General features: G+C 43.1%; 1 long non-coding RNA gene across 1 annotated transcript in view; it reads right to left on the bottom strand.

Annotated features, from left to right (window-relative positions):
• The window catches only part of LOC122443558, a 241,333-nt gene that overhangs the window by 35,065 nt on the left and 180,739 nt on the right, over positions 1–25,529 (bottom strand). The gene's annotated exons all lie outside the window — the stretch shown is intronic.

Here is a 25,529-nt window from a genome sequence, read left to right as displayed (position 1 = left end):
TTATAGGGGGTGCGTCCAAGGTCACAGCGCTAGATCAAAACCCAGAACACTCCTCTTTCTGGAATAGGTCCCTTCTCTGCATGTGCCTAATCAGGTCTTCTTTTCATGACAGGAATACTATTTTTATACAGTGAAACAAGATCTGTGCTTCACAAATGAAATGTTATTTTACCTTGTCATCTGAAAGGAAGAGGTCTGAGTGGTCTGAAATTCATTCACACTCTCACAGGCAGACTCTGTGTGACCAAAGACATTAATTTGTGAGACAGGCAGGGGCAGGAGGGGCCGCTGGGGCTGGGCACAGGGCCCCGCTGCCTACAGCTAATTGGCTCCACAGGCTCCACTCCCAGCATCTGCTGACAAGGCATTCCTGAGATGTGGGGAGAGGCCAGACACTATCATTTTAAAGAGGACAAAGTGAAGGACAGAGAGATTACCGATTTGCCCTCTTAATTATGTGGTGAGCTAGAGACGGAGCCAAGAATTGAATCCAGATTTCCCAAGTCCCAGATGGGCTTTTTCATCAGGGGGTCCTGCCACATTCCTTCCCAAGGAACTGCTCCCTCTCTGTGTCCCAGAAACACACATACCTGGGTTGAGTTCAGGGGTGTGTGTTTCTGTGTGTTACCGCTCCCTTTGTGTGAAACTGGTTTTTAAGAAGAAAGATAAAGTTTTTACCCTTAATATTGGCCCCTTAAATGAGAACAGCATAGATGATATACAGATTGCTTAAATGCTCTTAACCACATCTATTTTTCAAGAATTTTGGCTTGGCATGTCCAGCACCCAAATGGAAGAGTTCTGGAGATTGGACTCATGTGTTTCTTTCCAGAAGAATTTACATACAGAAGCATTGTGCAAATTATTCACGTTAAAAGGTGTTTTTTCCTTCATTAAAAAATCTGAGGTAAAATTCACATTGACACAGTCTGGGACTAGGAAGGGACAATGGCCATCCAGAAATTTCCATAAGCAATCCTTCCCACCTAGAAGGCCCTTTAAGAACCATGCTGTGGACTTCCACCACTAGAGGGCTTGACCTGAATTATACACAGGAACGGTCTAAGTACAGTCCTTACCCATTTTCAGATTTTCAGGCAAAGTCAGCTTCCCAACAAGGTGACTTGCTACAGATTACTCTTACTGTTCACTTTTGGTGCATCAGATATACATCCCTGTTATGTAGCCCCCTCCCCAAACTAAATTCTACACTTTAGAAGTATGGACAATGTAAGACACAAAGCTAGTTTGCTAACTTTGATCAAAGGGTCAGCAGTTATTGACTATACTGCTTTGGTAACTCATCTTGTGAAACCCTAGAGGTGAACTGCATCCTGAGAGTTTCCTTGGGGACCATTCTGCCTGGCCTCATCCGGCAGCCTCTTCGTTCCTGTCCGGATCGTCTTTGGACATGCTTTTCTCTTGGTGTCTTTTGGTGTTGGTGGGCAGAGGGATGTTTAGTCGTTCTTTCCAAGAGTTGAGAAGTTCTTTAAGACAGAGCTAGTTGGTTTGTCCCTTTAGTCACTCTTTCCTTCCTTAATTTTTTTGCTGCGCTGAGTGGCATGTGGGAACTTAGTTCCCTGACCAGGGATCGAACCTGTGCCCCCTGTATTGGAAGTGTAGAATCTTAACCACTGGATCACCAGGGAAGTCCCCCTTCTGTCCTTCATTTATTCAGCTCATGTTCACAGACGCCTAGAAGCTACTAGGCACTGGCAGACTATAGCACTAATTCCTTGACCTCTTGCAATTAACAGTCTAGTGGAGAATGCTAACAATTACCTATGTGAGAAGTGTGATGGAAGCATAAATTCTACTTACTCTTCCCTCCAAAAAAAGTGTTAACTGCTCCCTTTATGTTTATCTCTCAAAAGAGACCACATCTTGCTAAAGTTATTGTAGCATGTCACCAGGTAATGCTGCATTATCTCAACTATTGGGTTTATAAAGGTGTCCTCTTGGGGCTCCAATAAAAGCAAAAATAAATGCCTTAGCAGGAAAGCAATGAAAGAGCTCCAAGGAAGCGTTCTAGGCTCTTAAATCAAGATATACTGGGTGGCAGGGAGAGGGAGATGTGGAGATGAGAGTGGGAGGGGAGAAAGTTCCTGCTTTGCTATTAATAACTCAAGCACTTGGTCCAGTCACTTAGCTGCTGGAGATTTAAATTGTCTAGTTTCTAAAATGAAGTCATAGGATTGGGGTTGTCTTTTAAAAATGTGTCTCTTAAAACAGAAATTCTGAGAAAAAGGCAATCTGGTGGTCAGATGAGTTTGGGAGGTGCAGCGTCATGCCCCCCTTCCTCATTCACTCTCCCCTAGGAATTCAAAATCACCTTAGCATGTTAAAGGCTTTGATAGGTCCAAGAGTACAAAGCCTGCTTAGCTTTATCTAGCTCAGCGTTTCCCAAATGTGTTTGCCTGGAGATCCAATTTTATGTTAATACCTATTAATATAGAAATGTTAGACTAGATGTTCACTGAAAAGCCAATAAACATTTATTGAGCGCCTACTTTGTGCGAGGAAGTTACCTCTCGCGTTGCATTACATGAGTTTATGAAGCTCATGATTTAATCAAGTAAACAATGTAGATGAAGATTTTTCCACAGATAAGGCCTTCTAATTAATCTGTCCACAGTTCCCAGGAGTGATTTCCAGAGGGCACTGTTTAGCATCATTAGTGGTTTTTCACACCAGTGCCAAATTTTTTTCTCTACATTGTATTGGAGTTCAAATCAGACTAAATTCTTTAAATTGATACAGGGAACAGTCGTGGGTAAGTAGTGTTAACTTCATGCTGGTTTTAATCTGCCTAGCAGATTAGGCTTGAACAAGGCTTCAGATGCAAACATTTTTTTTTTGAATATTCAAATAAACTTCATTTACTCATGTCTCCTTTCTTTGAGTTCTAGGTACTTTAACAATTTGAGGAAAATTCAGTTAGTTTTGGGAAGGAGGTACTTCTAAAACTTGTTTCTTTTGTACAGCTGATTAAAAATAAAATCCCCATCTGATCAGCTCAAGAACAGACTCATTTTGTCTTTTGCCACTTTCTCATGAAGAGAAAGGTTGTCAGCTGTCTTTAAAATGTTCTCCCAGGTGTCTTTTTCTGCAGAAACTATAGGAAGTGGGTTTTGACAGAGGGTCTGTTTTCCTTTATTTTAAAGTCATCTCACTTTAGTTTTTCAAAAGAAGACAGGATAAGAGAGGCTGACGGAGAGAAATGGAATGAACACACATGGATTCGTGGTGAGAAATCCCATTGCTTGTTCTAATTTTGCCTTATCTAACATTAGGGAAAAAAGAACAGGCAGGAAGTTGGAATCTGCAAGTTAGGCGCATTCTAAAATCTGGATTCTGTATTCCTTTTTATTCTCTGAAATTGACTCTATGCTGCTGATTGTAATGCCAAAATGATAACTGCTGATAAATATTATCTTTGTGGAGACACAGGGCATCATCATATGTCAAGTCTGCAGACTAATTTTTAATGCAAGCCCAGCAGATTTTTGTGGATGTGGGCCAGGAATTTTAATGAAAGAAAACATCAAAGATGCAGAAGAAATGAGAATATTAGTCAAGGAAGATACACAGCGATGCTCTCTGATAACCCCTGGTATTGACATTAGAACTCTGTGGGAGCAACTTAAATAAACATCTGGACACTGAGTTTAGACATTTTCAGTGACAAACCCCAGACAGATCTTTTCGACTTGCAATAATAAATATTTCAGAGGCTATATGAATCAACTGAAAATCCTGTTTTCAATTATTCTAGTTTTATAAATAGAGCATAGTTAATTATTCAAGTATAGAATTTCTTTTGAAGATTAGGTGAATTTTATATTTCCTTTGTCCATGTTATACTTCAGTTTTATTATTCATATCAAATTTATGTCTGTGTGTTCAAAAATAATATAGTTAGCTTGCCAGATACTATTAAATCAGAATCCAGCTGAGCTTGATTTTTTTATTGTTTTATTTTCAGGAAAGACTCTTTTACAGCCCTCAGCACTGCTGTTCTGTGAACTTGTGCAGCATGACCAGCTCCAGAGAAGACACCAGTGGTGGTAAAGGAGGGATTCCCTAGGCTTTTTGACCAAAGTTCTTCAATTCTTGTTTGTCCATGAATTAGGAAGGGACCAGAAGCTTGTTGATAATGCTTCAACAAAGCAGAACTCAATGAATAAATTGACTGACATAAAAAAATAGCTAAATAGTCCATGACCTAAGCTACTCAAATAATCCTACCGACTGCTGCAGTACATTTTATAACATGACTACAGGCTTTCCTCTAAAAGTTGAAAATAAAAAAGAAACATGTGATGAAGTAGATGTATTACCTCCAGAGCCTAAAACTCTCATGTATTAAAATTTAGCGTCTGTGGTGGATAGCCCTCAAAATTTATGACCCAGTCTGGCAGAGTACATCATGTGAAATGCTGGGCTGGATGAATCACAAACTGGAATCAAGATGGCAGGGAGAAATATCAACAACCTTAGATATGCAGATGATAGCACTCTAGTGGCAGAAAGTGAAGAGGAACTAAAGAGCCTCCTGATAAGGATGAAATAGGAGAGTGAAAAAGCTGGCTTAAAACTCAACATTCAAAAAACTAAGATCATGGTATCTGGTCCCATCACTTCATGGCAAGAAGAAGGGGAAAAAGTATAAGCAGTGACAGATTTTATTTTCTTGGGCTCCAAAACTGTTGCAGACAGTGACTGCAGTCATGAAATTAGAAGATGTTTGCTCCTTGAAAGAAAAACTATGACAAACCTAGACAGCATATTAAAAAGCAAAGACATCACTTTGCAGACAAAGGTTCATAGTCAAGGTTATGGTTTTTCTGGTAGTCATGTAAGGTTGTGAGAGTTGAGCCATAACGAAGGCTAAGTGCCAAAGAATTGATGCTTTCGAACTGTGGTGCTGGAGAAGAATCTTGAGATTCCCTTGGGATGCAAGGAGATCAAACCAGTCAATGCTAAAGGAAATCAACCCTGAATGTTCACTGGAAGGAATAATGCTAAAGCTGAAACTCCAATACTTTGGCCACCTGATGTGAAGAGCTGACTCACTGGAAAAGACTGATGCTAGGAAAGACTGAAGGCAAAAAGAGAAGACGACGGCAGAGAATGAGATGGTTATATAGCATCACTGACTCAATGGACATGAATTTAAGCAAACTCTGGGAAATAGTGAAGGACAGGGAAGCCTGGTATACTGCAGTCCATGGGGTTGAAAAGAGTCAGACACGACTTAGTGACTGAACAACAGTAATTGGCATGAAGCTTGCAACATGGGGAGGGTCATCCTGCTTAGAGGCTGCATTCACTGCTGTTGGAAGCTTGTAACATGGCACTTGCCAAGGTGTAATTGTGGGATTGTTATGTACACACTTGTTCCTTCCCAACCTGACCAGACTACAAACTCATGGACTGGGAGTAGCTCATCCCTGAGTCTGGCACAGATGATGCCCTTTAAAAATGGTTTGAATAAAGAGGTTCTAGTTTTGCTTCTGGTTATTTGGGGAGGAGGAAGTTTTAGGCAAGCCACAACATCTCTGTTGTCCAGTTTTCAACCTAGGATGTGATAATAGCAGCCAACATTCATTGAGCTATTATTCAACACAAAGCACTGTGTGAGGAGCTACATTAAAGAAATACATGTATATAAAATAAAAAGTAAAATACAACTAGAGGGTTTATAATGAAAAACAGCAATCCCCTTCCCAACCCTATCTCATTCCTAAAGCCACTACTTTAGCTACTGCTCACTTATTTCTCTCCAGATTTCTAAATCAGATACTTATGATATTATTAATTTTTAAAATACACACTTATCTATTGATTAAAGGGTGTGGTTCAGCTCCTTTACCCATCCACCCTGTCACATTTCTGCTCCTCTGATCCTCCCCATTTTTAATTAAGTATTCAGTGTTTACATTGTAATGAATGTAAATAGTATTTTCTATCGACAATGCTTCCAAAGTATTCTAAGATTCCATGTCCTTTGCTATATGACATGAATTTGCTTTGAAATTCATGCTCACTTTATTTGATTGCTTGATTTTCTATCTGCCTAGAAAAAGGAGTCTCAGATTTCCCAACAGAAGCGTTAAGCTCTTCTCCATATTGTCAAACAAATTAAATAAACTTCAGTTCACTTTCATTTGGAATGTTCCCTGCGAGTCCCCTGTGCCGCTCCACTCTGGGCTGACTAGTATCTTGGTCTGCCACATGCTGTCAGCCTGAGCCTTACCTTCTCTCTTATCCTGGAATTCTTTTTACCTCACTCTTTTATGTGATCTGTTTTCTGGATCCCATGTCTTTGTCTTTTCTATTTTTTTCTCAAGTTTTGATAAAACACATATGCTATCCAATAATGAAGAGGCAAAAGAGCAGAACTTGATACCTTGCAAGTTTGATGATTTTATTCAAACCTCACTCTTGATTCATAGTTTGGCAGGGTATAGAATTGTAAGCAGAAAAACATTTTCCTTAGGATTTGAAGACATTAATGACTTTACTGCTTTTTAGTTTCACTCCGATCTCAAATCCTTTGTATATAACTTCTCTTTCTTGCTCTTGTGTGTGCTCTCTCTCTCCCCTTCTCTCAACATTAGGCTTTTTAAAGTCCCTAGGATATTGAAATTCCATGATGAATTTGGAATTGACATTATCTCTCCCCTTTGATTGTGTGTGTGTGTGTGTGTGTGAGAGAGAGAGAGAGAGAGAGAGAGTGTAGGTGTGGCAAGTGTTGCTGTACTGGTTGGATTTGTTCAATACAGAAAAGTATGTCCTGATTTCTGGGAAATCTTCATTGTAGAACTATTAGATATCGGATCTCTTGGGTTATTGTTGTGTTCTTATTCATATTCATTACAGGTTTCTCTTCTGTTTCATTCTGCTCCTTGAATTATCTGTTTCTTTCAAGTGCTTATTTTCCCCCTTATTTGCTTTTGACCTCTCTAGCATGTTAGAGGCTCTCTTCTGATCTCTTCTATCTTGGATCTCTAGTGAGTTACCAAAAAGTGAGGGGAGGACCTGCGTCTGGGCCTTGAGTGATGGGGGCACCCAGCCTTTCTTTGGGAGGTCACCTAATGTCAGCACCTATCTTCCTCTTGTGCTGGTCAAGTTCTTTAGAAAGTCTCCTGTCTTTTGGGTGAACCCCTAGCTGCTGGTATTCAGAGGACAGTATGGGGCTTTCACTGTTCAGCCTGCCATTTTCACTCCATCCCCCTATTTTAATTAAATGCCACCTCCCACTTTCACTATGTATCCATGAGTGTCCTTCAGTGTCCACCAAGTGTCCTTGAGTCTATCCCTCTCTGGTTTCTCTGTCTAGAGGGGTGACCACCACATGCAAGTGTTGGAGGAAGGGGTTTGGGGGTCTGTCTACCTCCTATGCACACGATGAATGAGTCCTCTGGCTTTTAGCCCAGTTCTTAGATCGACTTGCAGAGCACCCTGCTACCTCCCTGTCTGAAACTTTTTGGGGTTCTGTGGTGTAACTTGGCTTGTGTTTTATTAGTTTCTCCCCATCTGCAGACACTTACAAACCAGCTTTCCCTACTCTAGTAGGTGGGTGGATGTGTGGGTTGGTATAAAATTTTTATTCTTCTACTATCATTTCAGTAGGGCTTCAGAACAGAATGGATTTAAATGCATGCACTCAATCTGTGTGTTTAACTGGAAGTCTGCAACAGTCTATACAATAACCTTACAATGTACAAACAGTTATTATCCCTGCCTTAGGGGGAAACAGGCATAGTTTAGGTCACAGCCAGGAAGTGATAAAGTTGGATCTTAAACCCAGCTCTGTCTGACCCTCTGCCTCAGAGGACAGGACTTAGTGGTCTCCAAAGCAGTGGTTCTCAACCCTGTTTGACATTAGAACCACCCAGGGAGCTTTAAAAAATGTTAATACCTAGGCCACACTGAAACCAATTAAATCAGAGTCTCTGAGGATGGACTCAGGCAGTGATGGTTTTTAAGAGCTCTCTTGGGACATTCTAATGTGTGTCCTGGATTGAGAACCACTGTTCTGAATTCTCCTCCAGTTCTAGGATTCTTTCTACCACTTTCCTTTTAGAGCAGAGGATTTCCCTGCAGTGGGATAGCCTGGACCTCCCGGTAAAGCCCCTCAGGCCCCTTCCTTAATTACCCTCCATTCTGTTCACCCTATTTACTTTGTCACCAGCTCTCTTCAGAGAGGATAGCCAGGTTTAGCAAATAATATACATAGCAAATATATGAAAATGGGAAACAATTAAATTTGAATTCCAGGCAAGCAAGTTTTTTTAGCTCTAATGTTCCATATTTGTGACATACTTATATTAATAAATTATTGTTGATTCTTTGATATTCAAATTTATTGGAGGGTCCTGCATTTCATGTGGCAACCCTATATTCAGAGCTCCACTTTGCAGCACATTCAAGGCTGGTAGAACCCTCTGTTTGGAAGCAGCTAGGCTTCATGCCGTGACTTGACTTGACTAGACGGGCCTTCTGCATTCCTCAGGCTCCCCTTGGCATTGCCAGCCCACCTCTCCCCTGCCATAGTAGAACCCAGTGGCTGGGCAGAATCTGATACTCCCATCTCATCTCCTTCTCCTTTTATAAATACCAAACTCATATTTCACAATGACTTTTTCCAATTCATCTTCCTCACTTTTTCTTCTGTGTCCTCACAGCATTTTGCTTGAGAGTAACTAACAGAGTGAAATTCACTCTGTGTTGTGAGACACTGCATGTCTGTATCCTTGATTTGTCTGAAAGCATCTCCAGGACTGAGCCGTTGTCTTATTCACCTTCGAGTCCCCTCAGCACTGTCTCTTGGGTGTGGTTTGGAAAGGAGGGAACATGGAGGCACTTAGGAAGCCGGGTGGTCTTGTCTGCCTTGCCCTCTCCTCTTTTAGGCTTCCAGCTGTCCTTTGCTTTAGCAAATCTCCTCTTCCTGGTGAGCCAGGCTCTAGGACATATGATTTAAGAAGGCATTCACTATCATGGGCCTACAAGGACTGCCCCTGAACTGGCATGACTGAGAGTGAGTGCCTCCTTAGGTTGCACACCCAGTGCCTCACTTGCCTCCCTCTAGTCTGACCCGCCCCTTGGGAAGGAAGGAGCCCTTCCTGCCTGGCCCAAAAGGAAACAGGCCTCAGATCACCCAAGTAAGAGTGCGTTTCCCAGCCCCAATTGCTAGATAAATGTCTCCCTTGCCTCATTCACAGCATGCGGAGGCTGGGACCAGGCCTATGGTTGGGCCTGTGGGACCACCAGCATACTGTGAGAGTGAAACACAGTTTCGGTATGAAGAGTCTTCCAGACTTTGAAGTCTACAGGCAAATACTGAGGAAACTCTAGTTTAAAAAAAAAAAAAAAGAAAAGAATCAGTTCCTGTCCTCAAGGAGTTCATGGTAAGTATCTTAAATTTATGTATTCTCTCTGTTACTAAAATAGATTCTTCCAAAAAGGAAGACCAATCACAAAACTTTCTGCGTTATCTTTAGCAGAAATAAGGTCTTTGATGCTACAAACCGGCTGGGCTATTGCAGAAGTCCCTTAACCTCCTGGATCTTCCTTTCTTTGTTTGTAAAGTGATAGGTATCAGATGAGACCATCTCTAGACCCCTCTGTATTTTAAAACTTCCATGATTTCTCTTATCTTAATATTTCATTCCCTACTAAACTGGCACTTACGTCCTAGCAAGTGACAGAAATATTTCTATTTTGGAGAGCTTTCTTGATTTATCACTTATTTTAATCTAGTTCCATATCCTGGCACTGCTTTGTCTAAAACCTGTATTATAATTTTTTTAAATGCAATTTGTCCTTTATAACTCTTTTTCATGTCCCATAAAAATGATGGATAGGGGAAGGTAGATAAAGCTACAGATCAATCTTAGATTCTGATAATCTAATAAATGCTTTGAGCACCAATCTTGCAGTTTATGACCTCTTGCCAATTGATTTATGGCCTTGTAGTAAATTTTCTCTCCCACTTATCCAATATTTATTGGAACATCTTGTTCTTAACAGACAAAGTACTGTATAAAACATCTGTCAAAACAAAAGGCAATTCAATTAAATATATTTTACTTCCAAATCTACTTCTCTGGTTCTTTCTAACAGCTAGATTGCAAAACAAGGGATTCTATGCACAACTTTTGAGCAAGGTTTCAGGGATATAGAATATACTTGGAAAATCATTAAAATAAAAGTTGATCTGAAAAGAGTGAAAAATCCTTATTTACTCCATATTAAAGGCTGGAGCCTGGCCAGACTGATGCTGGTTCACCTAGTGTTCCCATTCTCTTTATCAGCAATGGCTCTGTTACTCATTTTCCCCTCAGAGACCTCACGATTTCAAAAATTTTCTTCAGAAACAAACTTTATCTCCTTGGTGGGGACTAGCTTAGCTATCAACCTAAAGATATTAACCACCAACTTCCCCAGTTAGTCTGTGATAATCTGTGTTCACTCATAGAGTTGATATAATTCTAGTCAGAAACAAAGGGAGAAAAAAGTATGTACAATTTCTTCAGCATTTTGAAAAACTGAAATAGCCTTAGGGTCTCTCCCTTCTTCTGTCTTTGAAGGAACCACTAAGTTAAATACAAACTTACAAGTTTTTCACTCAGATGTTCGTTTTTCTTCTATCAAGTCTAATGCAAAAAAAAAAAAAAAAAGAGCGAGCAAGAGCCTAATTCTCTAAGAATTGCAGTAGTGAGAGGGAACTTTCTATTTTTCGCAGCAGAGATGAACACGCCTGTACTTCTTGCAGTCTTTCCTTCGTGTCTGGGTGAGAAGTGCTCTGATCAGTGCCCTCAGCCCCTCATTTTGACCTGCAGACATCTGAGCTCTACTCTGAAGGTCAGTTTGTGGATGGTTTGTGTATGTGGCTTAGTGAGCCCCGACTTGCTACGTTTCCAACAGTTTAAATTTCTCCAGAATTCAAGGTTCCAATTTTGTTGTTCTTCCTGCTAAATGCTCCCCAAATGTAACATGGATAGATGACATATTGAAAGCATATGTATGTTACCTCCATATTGATGTCATTTCCTATAACACCAGGAATTATATGTGAAGTGCAGGGAGGTGGGGAATGAAGGGGGGTCTGACAGGCAGAAGCAAAGGCCACATGTAGTCCAGGAGAGGACTCTAGTATTTTTGATGTTAAAGTTGAAACCTGAAATATATTATCTTTTAATTTTATATTGGAGAATAGCTGATTAACAATGTTGTGATAGTTTCAGGCAAACAGCAAAGGGACTCAGCCATACAAATACATGTATCCATTCTCCCCAAACTCCACTCCTATCCAGGCTGCCACATAACACTGAGCAGAGTTCCACATGCTATTTGGTAGGATCTTGTTGGTTATCCATTTTAAATACAGCAGTGTATACATGTCCATCCCAAACTCCCTAACTATTCCTTTCCTCCATTCTTCCCCCTTGGCAATCATTAATTCATTTTCTAAGTCTGTGAGTCTGTTTCTGTTTTGTAAATAAGTTCATCTGTATCATTTTAGATTCCTCATATAAAGAGTGTCATATGATATTTTTCCTTCTCTGTTTTACTTCACTCAATATGACTGTCATTAGGTCCATCCATGTTGCTGCAAATGGCATTATTTCATTCTTTTTAATGGCTGAGTGATATTCCACTATATATATGCACCACATCTTATTTCATCTTTACAGGGGGAAAAAAGCATCCTGTGGATGGACATCAAGTATACTTGAACCATTTTCTTTTCCATCCTGAATCACAGGAAATTTAAGAAATGACCTTAACTGTAGATTTTCATATTGTCACCAGGATTTTTTTTCTTCTGGGATTAACCCTTCAGGTTTTCAAACCTTGAAAATTGCCCTTGGGCATTTAATATTTAAATGTCAGCCCTGAGTTTTCCTAATACTGAGAAAAACCCCAGTGAAAACAAGTGGAGCTGCAAGACTCTTCATTTAACCCTCACAGCCCCTAAACCTCTCTGAGAGGTGCCAACTTCTGGAACAAAGTTTTGCTTCTGGAGCAAAACTGTGAGGGAGTAGTGTGTGCAGGGAGGCTCTGGGGTTACAACTCACTGGGTCTCCATGTCCCCTGCTTTTTCGACACAGATGCTGCAAAGGTCACACCCCATAGGACCTGCCTATCTGTCCCAGCAGTGCCCCTTACTGACCCACTTCCCAGGGCCCAGGGTCATGCCCCTAGAGGGCATAGGCTCCTGGATCAGAAGTCCTCATTGGGTTTTGGCTGACTGGAGGGCCTGGGGCAAGTTATTCAGTCTTCTGTATCTTGTAACATGGATTTTGTGAAGATGAAATAATATGACTCATACAGAGCACTTAGTGCAATGATCAGTGCTATTAGGAGCACAGGAAATATTGGTTCTTCTTATTAGTGTGATTAACAACATTTGGATGAAAGTGATCAGGTGTGACAGTACTGCAACACTTTCTCCTGCAGTTCTGCATCCAAATGTCTTAGGCCAGAGTATGGAGACTCCTGGATCTTGACTTCATGCCACTATGTAAGGCTGCCTGAGGCCAGAGTGTGTGACCATGGAGGAGGTGTGAGCCATCTTTGGCAGCCAGAGCTAGAAACGCTGGGAGATGGGGGTGAAATTCAACAAAGCCGTCTGCTGAAGGATCCTGGAGCTCTGGCTGGGTGCCTCGCGTGAGGATGCTGCAGTGAGTAAGCAGAGTGGGTTTGTGTCTTAAAGGAGCTTCCAGTCAGGCAGGATAGAAAGTAGCTACCAAATCATTTCCCTGCAGGTGTACAGAAATTTCCCTTCTGTTTTACTGGCTATACACACTGCCCTTCCTACGATGCCTACTCCCTGCCAAGGTCCACTCTGCCCCCACCTGCCAGAAGTTTGGACCATTTCTCCTTGTTCCTATGTGATACCTCTTTGTCGTGGGTCCCGGTTACACTCAAGCTATGCTCCTGGAATGTACAGACCCATTTACCTAAGCAGACCAGCCCAGTTGCAGGGCACAAAGGGCAAAGCAAGCATTGGCTTTGTTTTGATATGGTTTTTGATATGGTTTATCAGTCTGTAACCTTCAGTTCAAGCCCAACGGGCTTAGTTCCTAAGGAAGCTCCATCTCCCTAATATTCCTACTAATAAACAGTAGTTTCAAAATTCAGATAAGATTGATAGAACTTTCAGTATATGAGAAGCCCTGTGCTAAGTACTTGATACACATTATCTCACTCATTCTTCTTCTTACCAACTTGAAATTGGTACTATAATTATCCTGATTTTAAAGGTGAGGAAACTGAGGAGGCTAAGGAGCAGGTCCAGATCCCAGAGTCTGCCAGCTGCAGAGCTGGGGCTGAATTCTGCTTCATATTCTTTTTTCTGTTTCATGCACCTTCTGCTGGGGGCCCAGGTATTTCTCTCTGGTGCTCAAGTTCTATTCCATCCAAAGCCTTTTCTTTCTGTCTGACACTCAAGGCCTTCCACAGCCTGGGACCAGCCAGTGCCCTTCAGTCACTTGTCCTCTCCCCTTCAGTACCCCCAGACTGCTCTCTACCTCTGTACCACCACCCAGAGGCCCATCTCCCTCTCCCAAAGACCCCTGCAGCCTCCAGGATCTGACTTGAAAAGTGCTGCCTCTACCACATTGTCCAGGACCTCATTTCCTTTATTCTCTGGCAACACTTCAGAGATCTCACCTCTCCAACTGAAGGCTCAGCTCTGCAAGCCCTTGCCCAGCAGTTCATCCTCCTATGACTCCTAGCACTGAGCTGTGCATGCCGAGAGCGCTGGAGGAGTTTGCAAGCTTGCCTCCAGCCAAGGCTGCATTCCCTGTGACACAGATGAGGTGAAAAGGCTTAACCAAATGTAGACTGTGGATCTGACAGTTTGAATTACTACTGCTGGGGCTTCCCAGATGACTCCAGTGGTAAAGAGCCTGCCTGCCAATGCAGGAGACACGAAACATGGGTTCGATCCTTGGGTTGGAAGATCCCCTGGAAGAGGAAATGACAACCCACTCCAGCATTCTTGCCTGGAGATTCCCATGGACAGAGGAGCCTGATGGGCTACGGTCCATAGGGTTGCAAAGAGTTGGACACGACTGAAGCGACTTAGCATGCATTCATGGCCTGATTGAGTTTATTGTTGCTATATTGCCCAGTCAATCAATAAATAAACAATATGAAAGACTGAAAAATGGTGGCATGATGGTGCCTTGGGAAAATGATGAGATGTGTGACATTCACCTGCTTGCTTGCAGTTGTGCCTTGAGTTGTGCCTTTGTGACCTGTCATTTTGCCCTTGGACATGGTACCAAAACGTATCTGAAGAGCCTTTGTAAACCCCCAGACATGACCAGCTGAAAGTGTTCTTCTTGGGAGGGGCCACTTGTTTGAACTGGAACCTGAGTCTTAAGGTAAGGGTTCGATGGAGGGGCTACAGGCCTCCTCAAGCAAGAAGTAGACTTGCTGAGCCCTCTGAAATTATGCTGAGACTACGCAACCTCATCTTTGTGTGGACATTTTTGTTATTGCCTAAAGGATAATTTTTTTGCAGGAAGATCTCAGGGTGGAAAGCCTGGAGCCTGCTGGCTGAGGGAATTCCTGCACCAGCTGATAAGTGTGTCTGTCAGCTCCCGAAGAAAGGGGTGCCCCACAACCTGACCTCACTCTTCTCCTCTTACCTCTGGGGCTGCTCCTCCATGGGCGCCGCTCCTTACCTTGCCCGCCAACAATGGCCGCTTTGAGCCCAGTCCTTTTCTTCACCCTGCCCCTCTCTGCCGGCCCATCCATTCTCATGCTTTCATTAGCACCTCTCTGCAGATGACGTACAAGTCAACTCTTGCAGCCATGACCCTGGCCTGTGCCCCGAACTGCATTTCCAACCGTTGACAGGATATCTCCGCTCACGCCCTGCAGCCCCCAGCCTCTGTGCACCCAGAGCGCCCCTCTCCACCTGCTCACTCCCTTCAAGATGTGCAGGTGCCTCACTGTGCCTTCATTTCAATCAGGGCTCCTGCCAGGCTTCCAAGAGCCCTTGGCTAGGAGCTTTGGAGTCAGTTATCGAAAGTCTACTGAATGCCTATTGTGCATCAGAGGCAGCATGCTCAGGCTAGGGGTAGAGAGACGCGTGAAAATCACTGAGAGTGGGGGTGGGGTTAACTGGGAGACTGAGACTGATTTATACACGCTACTAGGTTTGAGCGGGCTCCGGGGGCTGGTGACGCACAGGGAAGCCTGGTGTGCTGCAGTCCATGGGGTTGCAAGGAGTTGCACATGACAGAGTGTCTGAACTGAGCTGATAGATAAAATAGACAACGAATGAGAACCCACTGTTCTCAGCACAGGGAACCTGACTCAGCGCTCTGCGGTGACCTAAATGGGAAGGAAATCCAAGAAAGAGGGGATATGTGTATAGGTATAGCTGATTCACTTAGCTGTACAGCGGAAACACAACACTGCAAAGCAACTATACTCCAATAAAAATTTTAAGATATTAAAAAAAGAAAGAAAGTCACCAACAGAATTAAGGCACTGGGTCTCAGTAAGGGAGAAATGCAGCAACAATTCAGGGCAATCCCTAGTAGAGACGGGATTCTTAATAGAGAGGGCATCCCTAGTAGGGACAGGTGTGCAGGGTGCTCTGCATGGCCACTATCACCTGGTGTTGCCTGATGAGGAGCACCTCAGTCTCAGCTGCCGGTAACTCTTCTCCCCATCCCTACCGTCATCCTCTTGCTTCAATCCCACATCATTCACACCTAGATCACTGTAACTATCTTCTCTCTGTCTCCTGGATTGTTAATTTCTTTCCATCACCAGCTAACTTCCCCAAACTATAACTGTTACCAGTTTATTCCAATTCTCAAAAGGAAAAAAAACATGTATATATATATTTTCACTCAGGTCCCCCATCCTTTCTCTGTAGCCTCATTTCTGCACAGTGGTTAGTGCATGGGCTCTCGGATTGGGCTCACCAGGCTGGAATTTCAGCTCTTTTTTTTTTTTTTTTAAGGTAACTTTGTGGTTACCTTAAATCAATGCCAGGAGTACATGACATGATGACATCATTACAGAATCTCAGAAGGAAGTAGAGATTTAGGGCATGGTGGTAATAGCCATTGTGTTGAGAACTTTTTTTTTTTTTCTTTTTGACTGCATCATGCAGCATCTCAGTTCCCAGACCAGGGATTGAATCCATGACCCCTGTGTTGGGAGTATGGAGTCTTTACCACTGAGCCGCCAGGGAAGTCCCTCAGCTCTGCTACTTAATTGCTGTAGACCTCTGGAAAACTGCTTAACCTTCCCAGGTGTTAGTTTCCTCATCTGTAAAATAGAGAGAATAATAATACCTATCTTATAGAGTTAGAAGGAGAGAACGAGATAATGTAGGCAAAACTACAACAGGCAGTGAGTAGTAGCTGCTGTTGTTACTCCTTTTTACTGCTTCCAAGTCATAGAGGCCCCTTGCTCTGCAGAAGCCTCCCCCTTGGCCTTGAGGACTTGGTCTCTCTTTCCCATGATGACACCCCTACCTGAGACACCAGGCTTCTCTGGCTATGCTGCTCTTGCCCATCTATCAGGCCCAGTTCAGTTCCCTGAACCTGCAAGTAACGTCCCCAGCTCCCTCAGCTCCCAGTGACCTCTCTCCGTAACCTGGGCTTGGATCACAGACATAACAGGCCCTAAAATGTAGTTCCTGGTAGACTCCCCGTAAATATACTACCCTTCCTTCAAGCAAGCAGGCAGCATTTAACATGAAAACATGTCACCTCCTATGTGGATTACAGGAACAACTTCTTAGCTGTCATTTGTACCCTCTCTGATCAGCGGCTGGCGACTCTTTCTTGCACGAGGTCAAATACCAGCTATTTTAGGTGGGCCATGTACCTACAACTCAACTCTCAAATCCTCAGCTCTGCTGTTGTTGTGTTCCAATAAAAAAGGACCGTCTAGCCAAAGCTATGGTTCTTCCAGTAGTCATGTATGGGTTGGACCATAAAGAAGGCTGAGTGCCAAAGAATTGATGCTCTTTAACTGTGGTGTTGGAAAAGACTCTTGGGAGTCCCTTGACTGCAAGTAAATCCAACCAGTCAATTGTAAAGGAAATCAGTCCTGAATACTCATTGGAAGGACTGATGCTGAAGATGAAGCTCCAATACTTAGGCCACCTGATGCAAAGAACTGACACATTGGAAAAGACCCTGATGCTGGGAAAGACTGAAGGCAGGAGGAGAAGGGTGCAACAGAGGATGAGATGTTGATTGGCATCATCAACTCAATGGATTTGAGTTTGAGTAAACTCAGGGAAATAGTGAAGGAAAGGGAAGCCTGGTGTGCTGCAGTCCATGGGATCGCAGAGTCAGACACGACTGAGTGACTGAACAACAATAAATAAGAGCAGGAGGTGGGCCTGATTTGGCCCTGGGCTGTAGTTTGCTGACCCTGCTCCAGCTGAGAGCCAATGTTGCCGGACAAACCCCACTGCTCAGTAGCACGCCCCCACCTCCACCCCCCCTCCCCAATTATCCCCCCAGGAACAGGTTATTTCCTTCTTATTTGGTCTCTAGTCGGTCTCAGTGAGTGTTGAGGTGGCCTGGAGTGCTGATGGCAGCACTGCTCCTCCTCTTGACAGCTCTGTTCCTGAGATCAGCCAGAGCGAGGGAGCTCGAGGCCCCGGAGGCAGAAGACATTTCTGCAAAAGGAACCCAGAGCCTCTTCCCACCCCCTTCTTCCTCCCTAACATGCACTCCATTCACGCTGCCCTCAGCCCTAGTCCCAGAGGTCAATAAGTACACAATTTATAACCACCTCAGACAGACTTTTATTATTAAGAAAGGAAATTAAAAGTCTCTTAAGTGTAGATAATATGGAGTCCACTATACAAATTGACAATAGCCAGGAAATTGGAAACCTGGGGCTCCAAGCTCCACTCCAAGATGAAGTGCCTTTGGCTGGTCATCTCTCCCTGGGCTGGGCTGGGTTCAGGGCGTGGTGGTGTCAGTGGTCCCAGACTTTCTCTGGGGGCTGAGCTGCTTTGCCCAGTATTGCTTTGGCATTTGTGAGGATCCCTCTGTCCAGATTCCTTCTCCCCTTTGCCCTTCTAGAGGGTTAATGGGGAAGGCAGGCAACTCCCCAAAGAAAATCCCAGCCACTAAGCCCTGGTTACATGTGTGCATGCTTGCATGCATGCTATCCTCTCTTAATGGAATCTTTCTTTAAGGGAGACAGGAACACCACTCCAGGGACTGACCTGCTTACATTCCCCACCACCCCTTGGGTTGTCACCGGGGGATTAATTATAATTTAAATCGATGGGTACTTGAGAGAAGGTGAACTGTTTGCCCTCCTCTAGCACTTGACATTTAGAACATGGGACAAGAAAAGGTGACTTTGTTTATTTATTGAGCTATCATGGCTTAATGCTAAAAGAGCTTCCTGACAAGAACTGGAAAAAAACCCAAAAAACCCTCCTTTTGGGGATTAAATTTTTAAGCACAAATTGCTTTGTTACTGGTCATTATTTGAGAAAAACACTCAGTGAAAGCTATATTCACTCAAGAGTGAATATGTTTTTCTATATCTCACTGGGTATGCTGTAAGTAAATGCTTTCTCCAGTATTTCCGACATCTGGTCTTAATATTTGCAAGTCTTTGTTTCATGTACTTTTGATAGACAACATCTTTTTTGTGTGTGTAGAGCATTTTGTTATTAGACTCTATGAAATGTTAACATTAGTCTGAGCTGCCCTGACCTTTATGGAACACAGGCCAGTCTGAAACTTTCCTTGGGTGCATCTTTGGAGGAGTATTTTGGGGATTATGCAATATATTTTGACATCCTTTCAAGGGCATCTGAATTGGTTTGGTAGAAACATTGTGTATGCTTAACCCAGAGGCCCCCTGAGCAGGTTTGTTGCTCACTTCCAATCTCCATGACCAGCATATTGGGTGCTGTTATATAGGAACACTGGCTGGTTAAGGTCAGAGGTCAGGATTTGCCTCTTCAACTTGGTATTCCTGGAACCAAAGTGCCTGAAGGACTTTGCGAATAGAGCAGTGAATTGTATTTTGAAGGGGTCTTCAACACTTTCTGGATTGTAATGGACTTAAAAGTTGGGGTCTATTTCCTGAGAGTCTATTTTGCAGTAGACCAGCTCATGTTGAAATGGGAAGAAAAGTTGCTCCCCAGACTTGCAAATGGTTAAAAATAACCTGGCCATATGAAGAGTGATGACTTTCCTTAGCAGCTTTAAGGAAAAAAATGTGCTCATGACAATAAAATTTAGGTTGATAAAAATGTAGGGTGTTGGTGCTGTTTTCTTGGAAGAATTTGGGCTGTGGAGATGTGGTGAAGTTGAGGCAAGGTGACCTGGAAGCCATCAGCATACCAGACCTAGACTTTCTGGGACCTGGATAAGGTCACAGAAACTTAGCAGTAAGAGTAGGGCTAGATCGTGGGTACGAGGCTGCTGCTGCTGCTGCTAAGTCGCTCCAGTCGTGTCCGACTCTGCGACCCCATAGATGGCAGTCCACCAGGCTCCGTTGTCCCTAGGATTCTCCAGGCAAGAACACTGGAGTGGGTTGCCATTTCCTTCTCCAATGCATGAAAGTGAAAAGTGAAAGTGAAGTCGCTCAGTCGTGTCCGACTCGTAGTGACCCCATGGACTTCAGCCTACCAGGCTCCTCCGTCCATGAGACTTTCCAGGCAAGAGTACTGGAGTGGGCTGCCATTGCCTTCTCCGGGGTACTGCTTATGAATCACTGAAGGATGGAATAGAGACACAGCTTCTCTGAATGGAAATGCTGATTTCTGTTTACATGCGTTTCATATATTTTTATTTTAAATTTATAAAGTGTCAGTAAACTTTCTAACATGAGTCACTCCATAGGCTAGTAGAGAGGAACTAAAGCCTCGATATGAAAAACCTTAGGGATATAGCGACGTGTGAATGCCTGCAGAATGCCCCCCGCCCCTACCGCCAAGTGCCCATTCTCAACCCTCTTTCCATAGCACCTGCTTCACCCCAAGAGAATGTCACAGGCTTTTAGAACATGAAAAAATCTCTTTTGAACTAAACTTCATTACTGAGTGGTTGATTCACAGGTGTTCTCAAGTTCACTGAAGAAGAAAATTAAATGGAAATGTACACTGTACAATAGAAATGTGTTGTCCAGTCTAAGAAATTAAGATAGAATTAGAAACCTTGGATGAGAAAAATTCTAGAGGATTCCAGCCAAAGCTTAGTGGTGCCTCAAAAGAGAAAAAGATCTTTTAATCCCCAGGATGAACAGTCACTTTGGCAACCAAGTTATAAAGACTTAAAAAAAAGTTGACTTGGATTTCCCTGGTCGTCTGGTGGTTAAGAATCTGCCTGCCAATTCAGGGGACATGGGTTCAGTCCTTGGTCTGGAAAGGTTCCACATGGCCACAGGGCAGCTAAGCCCATGAGCTGTAACTACTAAAGCCCACGCACCCTAGCTCTGCAACAAGAGAAGCCACCACAGTGAGAAGTCGGCACACCACATCCAGAGAGTACCCACCTTTCAACGCAACTAGAAAAAGCCCACACAGCAACAAAGACTCATTGCTGCAAAGAAAAAAAAAAGTTACTGTGTCCCCTCCGAATCACGGTGGGCTGTCCAATGTGTTTAAACTCTGCTTACTGATGGAAGGATCTCTAAGATATATTGTTTAGAGAAAAGAGCAAGGTGGAAAAGAGTGTGCAGAGCATGCTATATATGGTTTAAAAATTAAGAAACACCTGTATCTGTGTAAGTATAGAATGTATCTGGAGGGGTATACAAAAGCTTGGCAAGACTGAATTCAGGAAGGTAAGCTGGATGGTTAGGCCCAGAACAGATCTTATTTTCACTGTAGAGCCTTATGTATCTTTTGAAATATAGACAATGTACATGCATTACCTGTTACCTAAAATAGTTAATGCCAATAAATGAAAAAATAATTCCTTACTGAGCCCTCTATCTACTCTCTATAGTCTTTTGAAACCCAACTTTCCAAAAGAAAACTTACCAACTTAATTTGTAGAAATAGTAATTTTACCCCAGCCACTCTCTATCCCATTGGCAACTAATCAACAAAAATTCTCAATATCATGATTTTTAATAAACAAGTAAAACTTTTCATCCTTTGACACCTGCCTCCTCTTATTTAAGCTATCATGCCACAGAAAACTGAACAGGATGTGAGAGATCAAAAATGGCTTTGCATTTAGACTGATGGGTTCTAATGTTGCCAAACAGATGCTGCTAAGTGTGGAAAGATGTGCTTGATTGTTTGGGATCCACCTGCAGAGACATAAGCTTATTTCCAAAGAGTATACTCAGAGGTGGGGTAAGAGATATGGTTAATGAATAAAAGCAACTTTCTAAAAATGTCACATGGGAGAAGGAGATAAGAGTAAAGGGGAAAAGGACCCCCGCAGTCTCTTAATATTCCAAATATAATTGCCATCTGACTTAGATCTTCTCAAAGGTTATTGTTTATAGGTCATTTTTAGTGGCATATTTTGTCATTAACAAAACAATAATTTGGAGGGACAGCCTAAAATAATTTTGCTACAGAGTTTAAGTTGCTTGGTTATTGTCTTATTTTCTTCTATAGACACATAGTGATCTCCTGGGAATGAAGTGGAACAAACAGATTTCCTAGGGTTGGGAGTTCAAGGGTCTGGTTTGGATCTACAGTGTCATTCTCTTAAGGCAGGGGTTCTCAACCTTTTTGGCACCAGGGACTGGTTCCCTGGAAGGTAATTTTTCTACAGATGGGAGTGCGGAGATGGTTTCGGAATGATTCAAGCACATTACATTTATTGTGCACTTTATTTCTATTATAACATCAGCTTCACCTCAGATCATCAGGCATTAGATCCTGGAGGTTGGGGACCCCTGTCTTAAGGGACAGGAAGTATGGACTGACAAGGGCACAGGAATGGAGCCAGGGTCCATTTCTGTTTTGCCGCTTGCTAGCTGTGTAGTTTTAGACAAGCCACACACTGTTTTTGAATTTTAGTTTTCACATCTGAAACAATGAGGTCAAGAATACTAACCTGGAAGGGCTGTTGTGAGGACTGTGAAAATTGGTATCAGCACCTGTGTGCGTGTATGTGTGTTCAGCGCTTAGAATGGCTGGTTCCTTTTCTTCTGCAGAGACCCCTGAGATGGGAACCACGATCCCCACAAAGGCTGCTGCCCTGTTCTCTTTTTACAAGCTGCCTGGGTAAGTGTTCCAGGATTCTGACCTTCCATGGAAATCGATGAGTGCTTGCTCAAAGGCCCCTGATGTGCTGCAGATGGCATTACCTGTTAGAGACAGAGCTTTCTCAAGAGGAGCTTGAATTTCCTTTATTTGGAGAAATGCTATTTCACAGTCCCTCAGTAGATGTCAGCAGTACAGCAAACATCCCTATGCCACAGCGGAAGCAGGTTAGTTTTCAAAACAACTTTCCTGATTAAAAAAATAAAAAACCAATGCCCCCTTCTGCAATGCCTTTCAGAAAGTCCCAGAAACACAGAGGTGAGATATCTTGGCCTCAAAGTAGATCCCTGAAAGATTTACCAAGGGTACATTTGCATTTTAAAGACAACCTTTCTTTCTTGTTAAAGAAAACACCATCCCAGAGATGGGTAGGGATTATAGCAACTGTTTTAGAATTTTCTGCAAGTTTATCCAGCATTTATCCTCCAGGCAAGAGTGAAATAATAGAAGATGTCCAATATTTTGCTTCTTCCTGTGAAGTAAATCAAAACCGTGGGAATGTTTTCCCCTAATTTAATTTACTGCTGTCTCCTCGAATTTATCTTTCATTGTATTCAATTAACCCTCTGATTGCGACCACAGACAATGACAATGAGGTCAAAGAATAAGAGTTTTCAGGAAAAAAGGGATGAGGAGTTTGTGGCCAAGTATTATTTGGATGTGGATATCGACCCAGGGTTTTGCTTATGACATTTAATCTATAAACTGACTTGCCCTCCCTCTCCCTTCTGCATGCCTGCCTACCCCACCCCCAGGTGTGACTTGAGCTGTGTCAGTACTGCGAAGAGGTGCGAATGTCTCTATTACTTACATGTACGCCCCTTGCTCCTTCACAGTACATAATTCTGCTGCCAAACTTGACTTCACACTAGGTTGGTTCTTGGAGCATAGGTTCCCTTGTTTCTGTCCTCACAGCTGTCTCCTGAGGCTTAAATCTGCAGTGGTTTCCTGCCATTCCCATCAGAGCCTATGTTTTGGTTGGTGGGACTAGATGATGCTGAAGGTTTGAGAACTCAGCTACTGTCTTTAGACAGTGAGCTCCTTGTCATTAGGAGTATTTGTTCAGTGGTTTTCAATCATCCGGCACATTGGATCATCCGAGAAGGAAATAATGACAGTGACCAGTTGTCCCAGTGTTCCAGGGGACTGTTCCAGGTCTAACGGAGTCCCAAGTCTCACGCCCCAGGGAATGCTTTTGTTCTGGGCAAACTGAGATGCTTAATCATCTGGCTGATGCTAGGTTCCATTCCCAGAGATTCTGGTTTAACGAGCACTGTGTGTGTGTTCAGTTGCTTAGTTGTGTCCAACTCTTTGTAACCCCATGGACTGTAGCCCACCAGGCTCCTCTGTTCATGGGATTTTCCAGGCAAGAATAATGGAATGGATTGCCATTTTTTTCTCCAGGGGATCTTCCTGACCCAGCTATCGAACCTGACTCTCTAGTGTCTCCTGCATTGGCAGGCAGATTCTTTACCACTAGTGTCACCTGGGAAGCCCCTGTTAGCATTAAAAAACAAAACAAACAAACAAACAAAAAAAACCTTCCCAAGTGATTCTAACATGCAGTCAAGGTTTAGAACCATTTACCTTGAGACCAAATGACTACAGGCAGAAATGCTATAGAAGGGGCTCCTGGGTAAGCTGTAGGAAGAGGTGGCTTTGCAGGTTTTCTGTAATGGTCAGAGCTTTGACCTGGGATGTGGCCTGGTTTCTAACACAAGTCACTTGACTCTTGTACAGGAAGCCCTCGGGCTGGGATCAGGGTGAGGCAAGTGGGGCACTTGCCTTGTGCATAAGATTTAGGGGGGCACCAAAACCCACAGTAATCAACATAAGATTTTGAAAGAAAGTGGAAGTGTTAGTTGCTCATTTGTGTCTGACTCTTTGCGACCCCTGTCCAACGAATTCTCCAGGCAAGAATACTGGAGTGGGTTACCATTCCCTTCTCCAGGGGCTCTTCCTGACCCAGGGATTGAACCCTAGTCTTCTGCATTGCAGGCAGATTCTTTACCGCCTGAGATTTTAATACAATACTAAAAAACAAAAGTTAATGCAAATGATTCACACTGAACAAAATATTAAACCTTTTAATAAAGTCAAGACCAGTACTGGAACTTTCTGGTTCTGGTGGTCCAGTGGCTAAGACTTTGCATTTCTAGTGCTGAGACCTGGGTTTGATCTTTGGTCAGGGAACTAGATCCCACATGCCACAACTAAAGATCCCATGAGCTGCAAGTAAGATCCATGCAGCCAAGTAAATAAATAAATATTTTTTTAAAGAAGACAAAATCAGTATTAGTGCCTAGTGAAATCATACTGAAGCCTGAGGCAAAAGGAAAATTACAAATCCTCTTCCTGTTTTTATTTAAAAATTTGATATTTTATTCCTCATGGATTTTTCCCCCCTTAATTTTGATTTTTTGATATTGCATTTAAGTATTATGTGTCTTGAAGACTGACTTTGTCTTGGTGCTCCCTTAAATTTTGCCTTCCCCTAACTGTGGGTGGTCCTGGGAGGACAACTTTGGTGCTCATTTACAGCAGAGAAGGCCCCTGGGGCTTCTGAGAGGCCCAGTGGGTTCCCAGATGGGCAGTGTTGCCTCACTCCACTGTCTTCAGAAGGAAGTAGGCTTCCTAGAAGAAGGACAGCGGTGATGGGAGGGTCTGAATGAAATTCACCAGAGCCTTGGAAGGTGAGCTGGATCTGGAGTCTCAGCACGCAAGCCAGGGCAGGGCAGACTCGGGCTGTTTGGATTACTGATCGAAGGAAATGCTAGATTACTATAGTTTCAGTTGATTTGAACTCCTACAGCCTTTTTGATTAGAAACCAAAACCAGTCTGTATTTCTTCATTTCCAGGAGTAAAATTAAGCAAAAACAGGACTTTTTTTTTGGTAAGTGGAGTAGAAAACAGTGTAAAAAACCCTGTCTTACGCAGGCTTTGAGGGAAGTGCAAGGCAGAGGGCTAATCTTGTCCAGAGTCAGACAATTACCCAGCTGGTGTGCTTCCGGGCCCAGAGCCAGGACTGGCAGTGCCGATGGCAGAAAAGAAAGGCTTAGTCAGGACACGATGCTGGGGCCAAGAGACCCCACAGTGAGGGCCACCTTCTGCCCTTGAGCCCTCCTGCTAGTTTGAATTGGGAACTGCAAAAAGTATACTTGCAGATTTTCTTTTTTACTAAAAAGCTAAGTGTGGACCCAAATGTCATTATTCATGTAACATGGCTTAATGAAACAGGGTGAGATTTTAATTTGGAAGACC

The sequence above is a fragment of the Cervus canadensis genome, chromosome 6, assembly GCF_019320065.1.
Source record: "Cervus canadensis isolate Bull #8, Minnesota chromosome 6, ASM1932006v1, whole genome shotgun sequence".
NCBI lineage: Eukaryota > Metazoa > Chordata > Mammalia > Artiodactyla > Cervidae > Cervus > Cervus canadensis.
The sequence above is the reverse complement of the archived record's forward strand: the minus strand, read 5'-3'. Positions and strand labels throughout refer to the sequence as shown.